At 36.6% G+C, this 15,567-nt stretch overlaps 1 pseudogene; it reads right to left on the bottom strand.

Moving 5' to 3' along the window:
- Window positions 1–7,239: 7,239 nt before the first annotated feature.
- Window positions 7,240–7,723, bottom strand: LOC114613606 (annotated as a pseudogene).
- Window positions 7,724–15,567: the final 7,844 nt, after the last annotated feature.

Here is a 15,567-nt window from a genome sequence, read left to right as displayed (position 1 = left end):
TTGTTTTTTTCCCTCTCTCAATAATTTGAACCTTTCATATTGGTGACTAGGACTCAGTACCTTTCCTGAAAAATTAGAAAACCTGAGAGACTGTATAAAGAAGCCTCAAGCTTAAAAAGTCAGGATTGCTAGAATATTATCTTAACTGTTATATCTGTTTGGAGTATTTAGTACTCAATATTTACTTTTAAAATGAACATGGAAAATTTAAATTTTTATGAGAATTTATACTGGAAATGAGAAATCAGCTACTGAGAGAGAGAGAGAGAGAGAGAGAGAGAGAGAGAACAGAAAATGGCATACCTCAGGGAAACTCTTAGACTCTCAGCACTTACAGTCTGAGAATATTTATGTCATGATTTAAAATGCTGGCAAAATACTTCAGTTTAAAAATATTTAAACATATCCTTTTAAGTTTAAAACAATCTAATTAGCACATAGACAGAAAATGAAACCGTTAAAAGCAATCTATATTAATTTAATTGCAGAGATATTATTTTTACTTTCCAAATTTTTTGTAAAGAGCTTTAAAGTGATATAAAGTATCTCTTTCTCTATCATCCCTATTACATTAGCCTTGATTGATAAAAAGCTTAATAGCCATTTTTAAAAATTACACAAGGTTACCTTTAAGTTAATCTTTATTTTTTATAGAAAGGTGCTGTTACTTCTTTCAGATTGCATTGAAGAATTTAGGTGACCTTTATATACTGGAGTCAGCATAAATGCTTCTCTATGTATTTATAAAGATACATTGGACATACTTTCTTTTCTAAGAATGAATAAATAGGCTTAAGATAAAATAGATTTAAAGTGTCACATATATTCTATGTAGTTCAATTAAAATAATATAAAAACTTATTTAAAAAATTTAGATAAGGTAAGCCACTTTTTTGTTGCCAAAAATAACAGAACAAAACAAAACAAAATCTCAAATGATTACCCTAAAAACGCAAGCACAAACATCAATTGGTACTGATAGGACAGAGGGAGGGGCTAGTTACCAGGAAGTTCGAGATTGCACATTTCTCCATCTTTGCTCAAAGGTCAAAACCTGAGAGTTATTCTGGAATAGGAATGGCAACTATATGACCCGTTGTTTAACATGTGTTTCTAAACTGGCTTGTAATTACCAGATTAATCTCAGGATACATTAAAAACCCATTTGCACAAGCCGTGAGCATGTAAAGGGAGCTACACACGTTACCTGCACTGACACAAAGCCTTGCATAACAAGTATTTGTTTTTGCAGCTATTGTAGCATCAGGAAGAAATAAATATAAACAGTAGGAAACACAAACAGTCAGTGCAGTTGGAGGTTGTCAGAGAGCTGTATTTTGTTTAAGAAAATGAATTCTGCTTGAAATCAGCATAGTCTATGTGTGGAGGGGCATCGGTGTTGTATCAGGTCTCTGAGTCATCCGCTCAGTAGTAGGTTTATGCAGTGTTTACAGTAAGTAGCCTTTGTTTCCCAATTCGAAGGCAACTTGCCTGTCTGCCACGCTCTTACATCAACGATCTAGTTAGTGACTTTTTCATGCGTATTTTCTTTTAGGATTAGGGCTTTGCGCACAAAATATTGAGGAACAAGAAAAAGTAACTACTGATAATGCAAACTGAGTAATTCCTATTTTCTATAACGGATTCTCTCTCTCTCTCTGTCTCTGTCTCGTCTCTGTCTCTGTCTCTCTCTCTCTCTCTCTCTCTCTCTCTCTCTCTCTCTCTCTCTCTCTCTCTCTCCTTTTGAAAACGTCTTAAGGGCAAATTTTATTATAGTATAGCTACTACTCACAAAGTTCCCAATATATTTATATACCCAAAAGGAGATGCATTCTATTTTTCTCCATCTCTGATTTTGAGGCTTGGCAGGCTTAATTCAATGTAGCTGTGGGAAGGTTTTGTGGTGGTGGGAACCCCATAGTCATTTCAAACCACACCCATCAAAGAGGCAGCTCAGCTGAGTGAGGGGGAACAGGAAACTGTGTACTTCTGCCTCTTAATAAGGCTGAAAATCCTGAAGTATTTAGCTACCATTATGGCTTCTAGTAGGAGAGGGTATGAACAGTTTTGATAATTCACTCACCCTGCAGTTCCCGTTGAAGACCGTTTTTGTTTAAGTAGCTTAGATATCTAGAAAATGTTGTAAAATCAGGATCTTATTATGAATAGCACCGCTGGGTAATCAAGGCTAAAGACATTAGAAGTTCTTTTTGTATATCTCATTTGCGCTGGGAGGGGGAGTTGTACCAGGGCTAAAGAAACAATAGCAATTGTTTTACGAGCACTGAGAAAGCAGTAAGCTGTGGATTCCTTATGCAAGTCCAAATGCAGCAGCTGGATTTAGCTTTATGAACCATGAAAAACAGTTCCCATCTGGAGGTCGGTGTTGAGTAAAGATGCCACAGTGAGACAGCGTTTTATACATATCTAACTCAATCATCGATGCTTTCAAGTTCTAATTGGAAAATAATTATTGATGATCCGTGAATTTTAATATCAAATACTCAAATGTTCTCAGCCTTTGTGTATGATGTGTTTTATTCATTTGAAATAAACAAGGCTAAAGCAAAAAAACCATCATTAAATTTCTTAATAGATAATTAGGCACTTAGTTATACAATTATAAACACTTATCTTGAAATAAAAATTCCTTTGTTAATGGTAGCAATTTCTTTATCTAGTACAAAAATATAGATATGTACAATACAACTACTCATGATATATAGCATCTTACAAAATATTGGGTTTTGCCTTAATAAGCCTTCTGTATGATTGCATAATTTTTGAAGTTATATACATATATGGAATATTTTAGGTTATTTTATTGTCTTTTTAAAAGACGTTATATACTCAAATACAGAGCAACTGATTAACTATAAATCCAGTTTTACAAGATTAAGACAGTACACAACAGTATGTTCCAATTTTTCTGAATTTGTTATAGAAATTGATTAAATTATTGCTTACTGCCAAGTTTGTTTTTTTTTGTTTTGTTTTGTTTTGTTTTTAGCAGAAGTCTTGTACTTAGCAAGGACAAAAAAATAACCCCTTCTTCAGTATGTTTTGTAACTAATAAAATTGAAAACCTGGATAGATAAGTCTGAGGCTGGAAATATTTGTAGGTTGTCATGGACACTGCATTATTTGAAAAATAAATGACTGAACTTTATTTAGTCAAGCATACCAATATTATTGCTTAATGACTTTGCTTATTACTTCTCTAAGACAGATAAAGACTTTGTTACAGAAGCTTTAGCTTTCTTTATAAAATTCTCTAGACTTTTTGTAAAAGAAAGCCAGCTTAACTTTCATATGACATTCAGTTTCAAAAATGTAATATGTGTGTATTATGTTTACATCATAATTTAGTATTTCCCCCACTTCTCTCTGTTCCAACTCCTTCTGTGTCATCCCCTCTCCAATTCACTGCATCATTTTAAATGTCTTACTGTTTTGCACACACACACACACACACACAGAAACACACGCATACACACAGAGAGAAAAACATACACAGATACACACAGAGAGAAGCACATACACAGAAATTCACACAAACACACACAGATACACACACAGAAACACAGAAATACACATACAAACACACAAACAGACACAGAGAGAAGCACACATACACACACACAGAGAAACACACACAGAAATACACACACAAACATACACACATACACACAGGGAAACACACACACAGAGAAACACACATACACACACACAGAGATACACACACACAAACACACACGTGCATATGGGAGTCAAAATAAAATCTGTTGAATGTTGTTATGTATGTGTTATTTTGGACTGATTACTTGGGATTGGACAACCAATGAGGATGATCAACTCTGGGCAAGACTGAATTTCTTCTTCAGCACTCTTTAATTTCCTACACTACTTCATGCCAGAGTGGGGCCTAATGAGATTTCCAACAACCCATGTGGAAATGTCAACTGGTTGCACCATTTTTTAAGGCTTGTTTAAGCAACTATATTGTTGAGAATTCATGGGTGCAGCTTGCTTGTCTTGTATAAAAGACAATCTTGCAGGAGGCAACCTGGTCTTCTGGCTCTTAAAGTATTTCCCCTGCCTCTTAAGAGTATTTCCTGAGTTTTAGATGTAGGGTTCTGTTATAGATGTATCAACTGGGGCTGGGCACCTCATGATAATCGATTCTCTGTATTTTGATCAATTGTGGCATTCAGTCACGGTCTCCACATGCTGCAAAAATAAACTTCTTTGGTGACAGGTGAGAGCTGCATTTCTCTGAGAGTATATGGATAAGTACTAAGTTAGAGGTTATACTCATTTGGGGAAAGTGGCAGTAGTGGGTTTTCTACACCTTCTTTTCTAGGGTTCTGAACCTCAGCAGCCAAGAGTAGTTGTCTGAGTTTACAGAATCAGACATGAATCTCTTCTAAGTCCTGTGTGTCAAGATCTTTGTGTCCAACTGTGAGCCCTGTGTCTAAAGAGCTTTGTGTGCAACTGTGACCAAATCCGAGGGTTAGGAAAGTATAGATGAGACTGATGAGACAGGTCAGTGTACAGGAAAAGCGACGGGGACCAAGCTTGGGGCTTGGGGCAGGAGCAGGAGGGGACCCTAGGGCCACGTTTAAAATATTTTCAAATAAAAAACTCTTTGTAGTATATTTTTAGTTATAATGAAAATATCATATAATAAAGAAAGGCATAGGCAAAACAGAATATTAACATCTACTACAAGTTGTAGTAAAAAATTACTTATGGGACAATTTACTAGGTAATTATCCCTGTGCCGTGAGTTTCCTTAAATGCTTGGTTCTGAAACTAATCACAAAGCCAGGTCACTGAATTTCACAACCCTGCTCTTACTATTTTAAACTAACTTTTCCTCTCCTGAAAATGCATGTTGTGTATACTTAAACTAGCTCATGTTTCTACAGTTTTTAATCTATCCCAGTGTGTAGAAAATAATATGAATGATTGTAAGGTGTTCCATTTTTTACATTTTTTAAAAAAATGTTTTTTATTGGTTCTTTATGAATTTCACATCATGCACCCTAATTCCACTTATCTTCTTCTCCCCTTGTACCTTTCCTCTACCCTTTCAACTCTTCCTCAATGAGAAAAAAAAACTGTCATCATGGAAGCTCTAGTGTGTCAGTGTGTCCCATCGTATATACCTTTTTGTCCATACTTATTTTCTTGCAAATGTTCAATTCAGTGACTCATTGGTCTGGTGCAAGGCTTCTGACTTTTGCTACTTTATAGATACACTGGAAACTATGGACTCCTCTAGGATATGATATAGTTGCCCTGTGTAATGGAGATCCTGTAGTTTTGGATCTATAGGACTGGCCCCTTCATGCACTTCAGCAGTTCATTAATGAGCTAATTCAGAGCCCTGGATCTGGCCCCTGCATGATGTCTGAGCTGGTCAGCCCTCCAGCTCTCTTGCTTTTTATGCCCCTATGGCTATCTCACCAGGAATCCCTTGTGCCAGGGCCTGTTCTATCTATCCTTTAGCTCTGGTGAAATTCGGACACACTCTCCTATGTGTTGTAGCCAGTAAAGAACATGGCCAGTTCTTCCATTCTCATGACCATCAGGGCCAGATCTCCTGCCTGCCATATATGGTAAGGAAAGAGGGAGGGGAGGAGGATATCTCTCCCTTTTCCTCATCACTGCCTATCAGAAAAGGGCAGGAGGCAGGGCCAGCTCTTCCACATTCATGCCCTCAGGGCAGGCTCAACTTTAGTCCCCACTTCCAGTGACAGCTCTATTGTGCTGCCCAGTGAGGTGCAGAGCCTGCTCTCCTGAGTGGTGTAGGTTAAGAGGCAAGGCCAGTTGTCTTGCTCTGAGGACTTCAGGGCCATCTCTCCTGACTGCCATAGGTAGCACGGGTGAGAGGTGAGGGTCACCTCTCCATTGACAATGTCACCACAGGACAGGCACATTGTGTTCAGGGGTCAGCTCTCTGGAGCTGGATACCTTCCTCCTCCCCTAGCCATCAGGTTCAGCTCTCCCAAGTGCTGCAGCAGGTGAGGGGCAGGGCCTGCTCTCCTGCTGTCATGGCTAAGGTGTTTTATTTAATTTGATTTTCTTCATCTGCCCACTTGTACTGTCACACAGCACAGAGTCAATCCAGTGTCCTTGGCAATTCCTTTGCAGCCTCACTCTTATTGATTAGGGTCACTATGAAGTAAAATAAGAGTTACTGGAATATAAAAGCTATGACATCAGGCTGTGGGCCTGATACAAGATGTCACTGAGAGTTAAATCATCTACAAAGTGAAAACTCTGGCAAAGTGAAGTCATGCCCTGAGCAGGATGGAATGGAGCAATTTGAAAAGTGTAACTTACAAATCTTATTTCTGAAATTTCCTGTTGAATGTTTTCAGGCTAAGGTTAACCACAGATATCTAAAACTGTGAAACCTGCAAGCAGAGAGAAGCAGAGACTACTATACATAGTTTTAAATTTCTGTTATAATACACTTTTTATATGCGAATGGAAGCAAGTATCTTACGTTTAAACACATCACTCCTTTTAAAAATCAGAACATTGTTTTCACAAAATGGTGGCTTATGAGCCACACTCTTGTAAATGATAAGCATTTAACAGATACTGATTGTTCTTTATGCTTAAGGAAGCACTGAGTCAGTGATTTTATGTCACTCTGTGGGCGTTTGTCAGTATTTGTGACTTGATGTCACAGCGGCAGGAGTTGGTGAAGCCGGGAGAGGAAGGCAAGTTTACCCTCCTTGAACTTGAGACAGGCTGTTTGTTGTAGCACTTGGGATCCTCTCAGTGGCAGAAATTGGCAGAGAAGTAGGGTCATAATATCTCATATAGTATACGTATCAAGTTCTCAGTAGCCATTCATTTGTTGAAGACCATTTAGGTTCTTCCCATTTCCTAGCTATTGTGATTAGGGAATCAATAAACATGGCTGAGAAAATGTGTTTGGAGTAGGATGCTGAGCCCGTTGGCTCATATGCCAGGGAGCAGTACAGGTGGGTCATATGGATGATTTATTTTTTAACTTTCTGAGGCTTTTTCACGTGGATTTCCATAGTCGCGCTTCAATTTTCAATCCCACCAGCTCACAGACTGACCATCATTTGTTGTCAGTTTTTTTTTCCTTTCTTGCCTCAAATTTATTTGTAAAAAAAAAAAAAAAAGCATAATCCTATGCTGGTCATCTGCAAACAGTGTGTGGGTAGGTGTGTCACAGCAGTCCATCTGTTTTCACTCTGGCAGGAGCTTTTTCGATGGAGCCTTCACAGAGGCCTGAGCACCTTTAGGAGCCTGAGCTGGAGCTGAAGCCTGGGCCTTCGCTGGAGCTGCGGCCTGCCTTGGTTGGCTTGGGCTTTGGTTGGCAGAGCCTAAGATTCTTGACCATGTAGCTTCGAATCCACTTCCCGAGCTTGTGGTGAGTGATGAAAGCCAGACTTCTGAGTTTGCGGCTGGGCCCTTTGGCATCTTGGGCTTGAAGGCCTTAGGTATGATGAGGGCTTGATGCCCTCTGTGCTTGCACTCATTCCCTTTACGTTGTTGTCCTGCATCTTCTTCCGGCCTTTCTTGTTATGCTTCTTGCATAGCCCATGTTCTTCAGGAACTTGGGGTCAAGTCCCGTAAAAGATTTGTATCTTTGTGACCGGGGTTTCTTGATGCTATTTCTGTGGCATTTGTGGAACTGGTTGTATGTGGTCTGGTTCTTGGTCTTGGCCATGTCTGCATGGTAACCCACGGCTCCTGCAGCGCCTGGGACTGGAAGAGAAAGAGAAGAGCGTCAGTTTGGTTTCCTTTTACGCACTCATTCCGACTAGGGTAAGATAAATCTCAAAGTCATTTAAAATTTCATTTTCCTAGTTGACGAAGTTGGATTTTATAACAACAAAATGATAAATACTTTTTGAGCTATTTCTTATCCATTTTTATTTTTTATAACAAGTACTCTGTTTAGATTCCCTAATGTATTTTTAAATTGTATCATCTGTTTTCTTGATTTTTGTTTTTTGAGTTTTTTTATATTTTGGTTATTTAGTTCTTGATATTAAGTATATCAGATGGCAAAGATCCCTTATTCTGCGTGTTTTTTCAGTCAGTTGATTTTTTTCTTAGTTATGCAGATGTTTTTTAGTTTTATGAAGTTTTACTTCTCAATTGTTGATCTTAATTCCTGAGCAACTAGAGTCTTGTTCGGAAAGTCTTTTTCTATACTTAAATATTATAGGATACAACCTATGTTTTTTCCCTAGCAGTTTTAGCACTTCAGGTTTCAAATTGAGGTCTTCAAACCACATAGAGCTAATTTTCATGTAGGAGAATAAATATGAGCTTAATTTCATTTTTATGCAAGTGTGCAGCCAGTTTTCCCAACACGGTTTTGAAGACACTGTCTTTTCTCCAGTGTACACTTTGTCCCTTTGCCAAACATCTGATAGCTCGAGTTATAAATCTTATATTTTATATTTGTCTAAAATCATACATTGTCCTAACAAACCCATAGTAACAGGAAAAGGAAATCTCCTATAAAATTATTGGTCATGGTAGTCCAAGAGATTTCCAAAACAATATAGACTGTAGATGTTGCTTTTGGTTGCCTCTCAGAGATTTAAAGTAAGCCCCTATTGCAGAAGGTGTCAGACAGACACAGGATTCATGTTATTTGAGCTGAATTTTACCTAAAAGCCTTCCTGTGGTTTAAGCTTCCATGTTAACAAAATGTACTATACAAGCTGCTAAGGCATGGAGAGAATTAATAGTTCTATCCAGGCACGACACATAGAAACACAACAATGACTAGTGTGACAAGATATTTACAAACATGCTGGTTGTTTAATTTTATTCACATGATGATTGTCTAATTAAATTTAAAGCCTACTTAACAGGAGGGAAATAGAGTCTGGTACTAGAAACACTGCCAACTACTCAGGGCCAGCTAGGTATGGATCTTAGAGGAGAATCTACTGTCACCACTTTGATTGACCAGCATCATTCCTAATTAGTTTCTAAATCTTATTCTTATACCCACAGATAAGTGTAACCACCACTCCTCATCAAAGAGGCTTCTCTTTAAAGCAAATGGAGGCCATCACAGAAAACCATATCTGGACACATTGCAGAGATCTGTGAATAGGTGGTGCCTAGGCTCAATGGCTACATCTTCATCACAGTAACTGTGCCCATTGCTCAGAAAACATCACAGAAGAGGAGAGGAAAGATTATAAGATCCCGAATACCAGGAAGGCTGCTGTGAAAAGTCTGTCAAAGAAAAGGCTTCATGAAGAAGATCTGAGCAATAACAATATGAATAGACACGCTAGCATGGAATGAGCAATGTCACAACACTGGACAGAAACTACAGGACTACAGGCAACTAGTGACTGCTCAGGAGAGGAGGCTCAGCCTCTTCCAGGAATGAGCCCTCCTCCCACATATATGAACATAATAATCTGGGAATAAGAACCTATCAGTCTGAGAGGGGCCGGGGAGTGGAGGGAGTTGGAAAGAAGGTACTTGGGAGGGGATTGAGGGAAGAAAGAGAGAAAATGAATTTTATTTTAATAAAAAATGTATGAAAATATCTTATTTATTTATTTGTTTATTTATTTGTTTGTTTATGTAGTGTAGTGTGTATGTGCTCTCTCTTTCTTTCTTTCTGTGTGTGTGTGTGTGTGTGTGTCTGTGACTGTTGGTACACCTGTGTCCTGGTACACGTGTGGATGTCAGAGGACAAATTCCAAAAGTTGATTCTCTTTCTGCAGGCTATCAGGCTTGGGTGGTAAGTGCTTTCATGGACTTAAACATCCCACTGGACCACAAACTCAAATATGTGTATCTACATACACACACATATATATGTATTTATATGTGTAAATTTTGATGAAAATGTACATTGCTTTCAGAATCTCAAACATTAGCATACTTTCCCTTCTTGGAGTCTTTTTATTCTTTTACATTAATATTTCAGTGAACTGACTTTTTATTATGTATCTTCACCAATCTGCCAAGTAGCATCTCTTCTCATTTAAAAGAAGACACCTAGGGAGAATAATATAATAGAAGAGAAAAAAATACCCATTTATGCCAGTCTGAAAGAAAACAGAAATTGAGGCATTCCTTAACTTTGCATTTTTAGAAACATGACTGTTCTCCATGATATATATATATACTATATTTCAACTATCTCCTCCTCTTACATATGATTTGAGCTCAGTTTTTAGACAAGTATTCTTGTGTTGTCTGCTTTACAAATATGTATCAAAAGTTCCACTCAGTTGGACTGGATTTGTGCCAGCTATAAATTTCAGGTCCTTTCATTTGGAATTTTTTTCTTCTCTGCAGGATTACACATCTCATGGTAAGAGAAATGTTAATCCCATCTAAGGACTGTGGTAGGCTAAGATTGCAGAGTGTGGTTTTGGACACAACATGAAGCTTTTATGCAGTTTGTTCTCAGGTCCAACCATCCTTTCTATTGGTCCCCTTGTCCCCATTTGTGCCAGAGTCCTGGAAGGAGATCTGACATAACCTTGCTCTGTCCAGTAAAGAGTCTCATTTTCCTTTGTGGAGCACAGTGAGGAAAGGGGATCAAAAAAACATTCACATTTTTGTGAACATCAGTAGACGATGTGTTTCTTCCTAATATTTAAATACCCTTTCTAAGGATTTAAAAAGAGTATGTATGTAGGGGAGGTGGGGCGGCGGGGATCAGAGAAATGGCTCAGCACTTAAGGTCTCTGGCTGTTTTTCCAGGGGATTTAGATTCAATCTCAGAACACTGCAGCCCCCAACTGCAATTTTTCCAGGGATTCTGATACCCTATTCTAGACTCTGTGGAGATGGTGTTGTATAGACATGCTCATATATGTAAAATAACAATAATTTTGTAAAACTAGAAATATTGGAAACCGGCATCTTATTTTATCCTTAAAATATTTTTACAATATCTTTCACATTGCTATAAAATGCTAAGAGGAATTTTATTCTGGTAATCCTTTATCAAAGACCAGGAAAAATTTTGATGTTTACATATTTTAAAACATCCTCATATGTTTTTCTTAGACTAAAACTGTGAAAGTTGCAGTGTAGTAGGTTAAGTTTGTAGTTTGCATTATACAGTAATTTTAAATTCCAAGATGTGTATTTTACTCAAGAACATGATTATGTTCTTTTACTGGAGACAGAATTGTATTAAACAAATATTTCAAATTTCAAAATATAGATAATAATAGTACTAGTAATAGTAATAAGTATCAACACAATCTAAATTGTTCTTGATCTTTAAGACAATGTCAAAAACACAAACAAGACCCTTTCTCGTGGGTTGAGAAGTGATGGCTTAGTTGATAAAATGCTTGCTTTGCCAAAGAGTTCTGATCTCTAGTGCTCTTTTAAAAGCTGGGTTTGAAGGCAAGCATCAATAATCCCTGTGCAGGAGAGGCAGGTCAGGAGGATTCCCTGAGGCTTAAAGGCCCAGTCAGTCTAACTGAATTCACAGCTCCATGTTCAATGAGAGAATTTCTCTCAAAAACTAAGGATGACAGCAATTGAGGAAAACACCCACTGTTAACCTGCCACCTCCATGTGCATCTATACACACAGGCTCCCACATACACTTATTCATGCAGAAGCAAACACACATACATACTCAAAAACATTTTTCATGTATCCTTTAATCATATTAAGGAACAATTTTTTTCCCTGCTAAGCAATTCCAAATGATAAGAATTGCATTTGTTCAGATTTACAGCTTTTATGACAAAGTTTTTACATTTATTTGCAAAATTCAATCCTGCTCACTCTTCTTTTTTTAAGGGCTTCATGCTTGTGGGGCGAGGTCTCCCTTAAATCCCCCAGGCCTCTGGGCACTGCTCCATGCTCTCATCCATTTTCTCTTATTTTCTATCTTTGTCTTTTGCAACTTTATTCTTGTAAAATTCCTGTAAAACTTAGGAAAAGAAGCCAGGCAGTGGTGGTGCACGCCTTTAATCCCAGCACTTGGGAGACAGAGGCAGGTGGATTTCTGAGTTCGAGGCCAGCCTGGTCTACAGAGTGAGTCCCAGGACAGCCAGGACTACACAGAGAAACCCTGTCTCGAAAAACAAAAAAACAAAACAACAACAACAACAAAAAAAACCCTTAGGAAAAGAATTGCAAAATTCTTTCCAATATCTTATCATATTTTTTTTCTAGCTTGTTGTAAATGCATATTAAGTTGTTTGGAAAATGTTTGAACTTACTCTAAATGAATAAATGTATAGCTACAGAGTGTAGTGGCTACAACTTAACACTCTTGCTGGAGAATGGGAACTACAGTTAAATTATGAAGAGTAATGACTAATTTCTTGTATTCATGGGAATTATTTACCATTTGCAAATTCTTATTCACAGTTTGGCCTAGTCAAGGAAATGTTACTGTGAAAAATATTGTGAGCACATTTAATGTATAGGGACATTGGATTCTCAAAAGAATTTAGCATTTAGGACATAGATGGCAAAAGAAGTAGATTACCAAAACTTATGAAGCTAGGAAGATAGGGATGATAATAAATAGCTAAATAATTTTTCTACAAGAGATTCAAAGACAGAGAGTTAATGCTATACGTAACAAGTATGAAGTTAACCCTGAAGTAGTTTCTTGGTTGAATTCACTCTGAGGAATTCAGGGCTGTCATATCACATTGTGAACTCCTGAGCACAAGGATTAAATTACATTCTTCTTATTCCCTGAGTGAATGGTCTGAGGTAGGTAGGAAGTTTGTGCTTTTAAATAATCAGGAAACAGTCAATCTATGGAAATATAGTAGCTTTGAAAAATCATCATTGAACGTCTAGAACTATTAAAGTTTCTTAAAGCTACAGAACAGTATGGAGATGCCATGGCCAATGTGTAGGAAACCAACACATGGCTGCAACAGATGTTGACAGGTGGCGTTTGCATAACATCTTAAATCTGATATGCACTAAGATTTTTGATATAGGATGTTACTAAATTTCTCAAACTTATCTTGACCTTAGGATCTTTCCTCATTAGCCTCCACATGGGTAACATTGTAAACTTATACATGGATTCCTTGAGTACATTTTCTTCATTCATTGCCTTGCAACACCAAATATTAAATCCTTCTGTGATGCTCAGGTGGTTTTGAGGCTCTTAATTCTATTTCATTGTTCCATCCTTTTGTGTACAAATGCCATAGTATTTTAATCATTTTGTACCTGTCATTTTTAGATTTTGTTGTTTCCTTCAGACGAAAAAGATAAGCCTAAATTTTTTATTATTTTTGATTTTAGCAAAGTGATGAGTTTCATCATGGGGTCTTCATGTATGCATCATACTTTGTTCTCATTTATTCTCCTTCCCCAGTGCCCCCTCCCTCCACCTATGTGATAACCTGTTATTTTTCTTTGCCCAGTTACTCGCTATTCTACTTTCTTATTGATTTCTTGATCCAAGACTCTTCAAGTATCCCTTTATGCTGCCTATTTTTTCTTACCCTCAAGTTTTCTGACTCTTTCATGACACCTTTTATAGTTTAATAACCTGTATTACATACATTTAAATGCACATACATTTACTATAATTTTAAATTCAGGTCCTGCCAATAAAAGAAAGTAAGTGGTATTTGTGTTTCTCAGTCTGTCTTAGTTTATTTTCCATAATGTCCCCCAGTTTCATTCATTTTCCCTGCATACATTTTGATTTCATTTTTCTTATGGCTTCCTAACATAAAATACCCCTTTGCATTTGTCACATTTTCTTCATCTTGTGAAGAACAAGAAGACTGGTTCTATATTTAGCTACCTAAACATAGATGTGCTACTATCTCTGTGTAGACTTAGTGTATTTCAAGCATACACCTGGGATTATGCCTAGAAAGTTAAAACCTGATAATTTTATTGGATTTTTTATTGAAGCCACTCACAAATTATGAAACAATGATATCTTCATGCTATTAAAATTTTATAAATCTTAGCATTTCTTTAGTTCATAATAGTTCTTTAGTTCCTAAAGCTTTTTAGCATGTCTTCTTATAAATTTTGCTGTTTTCCCCTCACACTGTTGAATGATGCGGTTTAACGATATTTGCATTCTTGATCCAAGTGTCTACGTTTGAATTCTGACTTTACCCCTTTCTTGTCTCAATATACTTACCTCAAAGTTCAGAAGAATAATAACATTTATTCAGCAGATTGTTATGGTAAATAGTTGAGATAGAACATACCTAAAATATTGTATTTAACACATTTGAGATGCTGGTAGATATGTGTTTGATGGTTTTTTGCTCCTATAAAGTATAATATTTATTTTTTACTTTTCCTTTGCTTCTCTTGGCTTTTGTTGATAGCAAAGTATCTCATGGGTGAATAGTAACAATTATTACATAGTCTACTTTGTGCTTTTTTTCCTATTTCTTATTTAGAATATGTAAGGACATATTCTACTCTTACCAATGGTTAGTTGCTATAGAAGTTTTTAATCTGCCTGCTTATTTTAGAATATATATATATATATATATATATATATATATATATATTCTAAATCACTAGATTTATTCATATATATTCATAAATCACTCCACCCTTTCTATCCCACAACTTTTTCTTAAATGTTATCTTCTTGATGGACCTGTAGGTTTTCATACTTTGAAACAATTTTTCCAGTTTCTTATACCTTATCACATCTTACTTGTGTGCCAGCTTATATTATGGCTTTATATATGACCTATCACCCTGCTCATGTCCTAGGCTTTTTGAAGTTAAGGTCAGCATCTATCTTGCTTTGCACATTCTGTCCTGTTCCAAACTAGTAGAATTTTTGCATTTAAGTAATAAATATAAGAAAAATAGCATCTGGTATTGTCAGAAAGACCTAACATTTAGTAAAGAAGATAAATAAAAACTAAAATATTGTTTTGTTGGTCATTGTCTGATTTCACTTTTAAAATGATTAAGTAAATAATGAATATATGCAACAGAGTTTGAATTTGACTACCACTATGGGTTTGGTTAGTTAACTCTACTAGACCTTGTGATAGAATAGAGAAGTAATGTAAGAAGCCCTTCAGTGGGACAGCCAGGTCACACATAGAAGTGATCTCCATTTATATTTAATAGACAAGTAAGCTATTTAGTTTTATTCTCTATAGCTAAATCTATTCCATTTTGGGAGAACTATTTTTAAGAAATTAGGTCTCTCAAATATTTGTAATGTAGTATTATTTTATTTTGTCAAAATTAAAACATTAAAAAAGGCTAGATGAAGAAGCCTCATACAGAAAATATAACTTAGTCATTCCTAGCTCCATCCTGTCTTTGAGTGTTCCCTAGTTGCTTCATCCTAAATGGATCTGTCCCCTGGGGATCCCTAAGTTCTCAGCATATAGTCTAGTTGTCATAGCAACTACAAAATGTCTGGCATAAATGACAGATCATTTCTTCCTGGAGAAGAAAGAGAACACACAATTTTATTTTTGAACTACATAGATGCTTTATTAAACATGTTCTAAGTGCAGAGTGTCCTATGAGTATTCTCCCATTTTTAAAATTACACCATTTTTTGTTTTG

This window comes from Grammomys surdaster, unplaced genomic scaffold (assembly GCF_004785775.1).
Source record: "Grammomys surdaster isolate TR1022 unplaced genomic scaffold, NIH_TR_1.0 126248, whole genome shotgun sequence".
Classification (NCBI taxonomy): domain Eukaryota; kingdom Metazoa; phylum Chordata; class Mammalia; order Rodentia; family Muridae; genus Grammomys; species Grammomys surdaster.
Note: the sequence above shows the minus strand (reverse complement) of the source record. Positions and strands in the feature narration are given on the sequence as shown.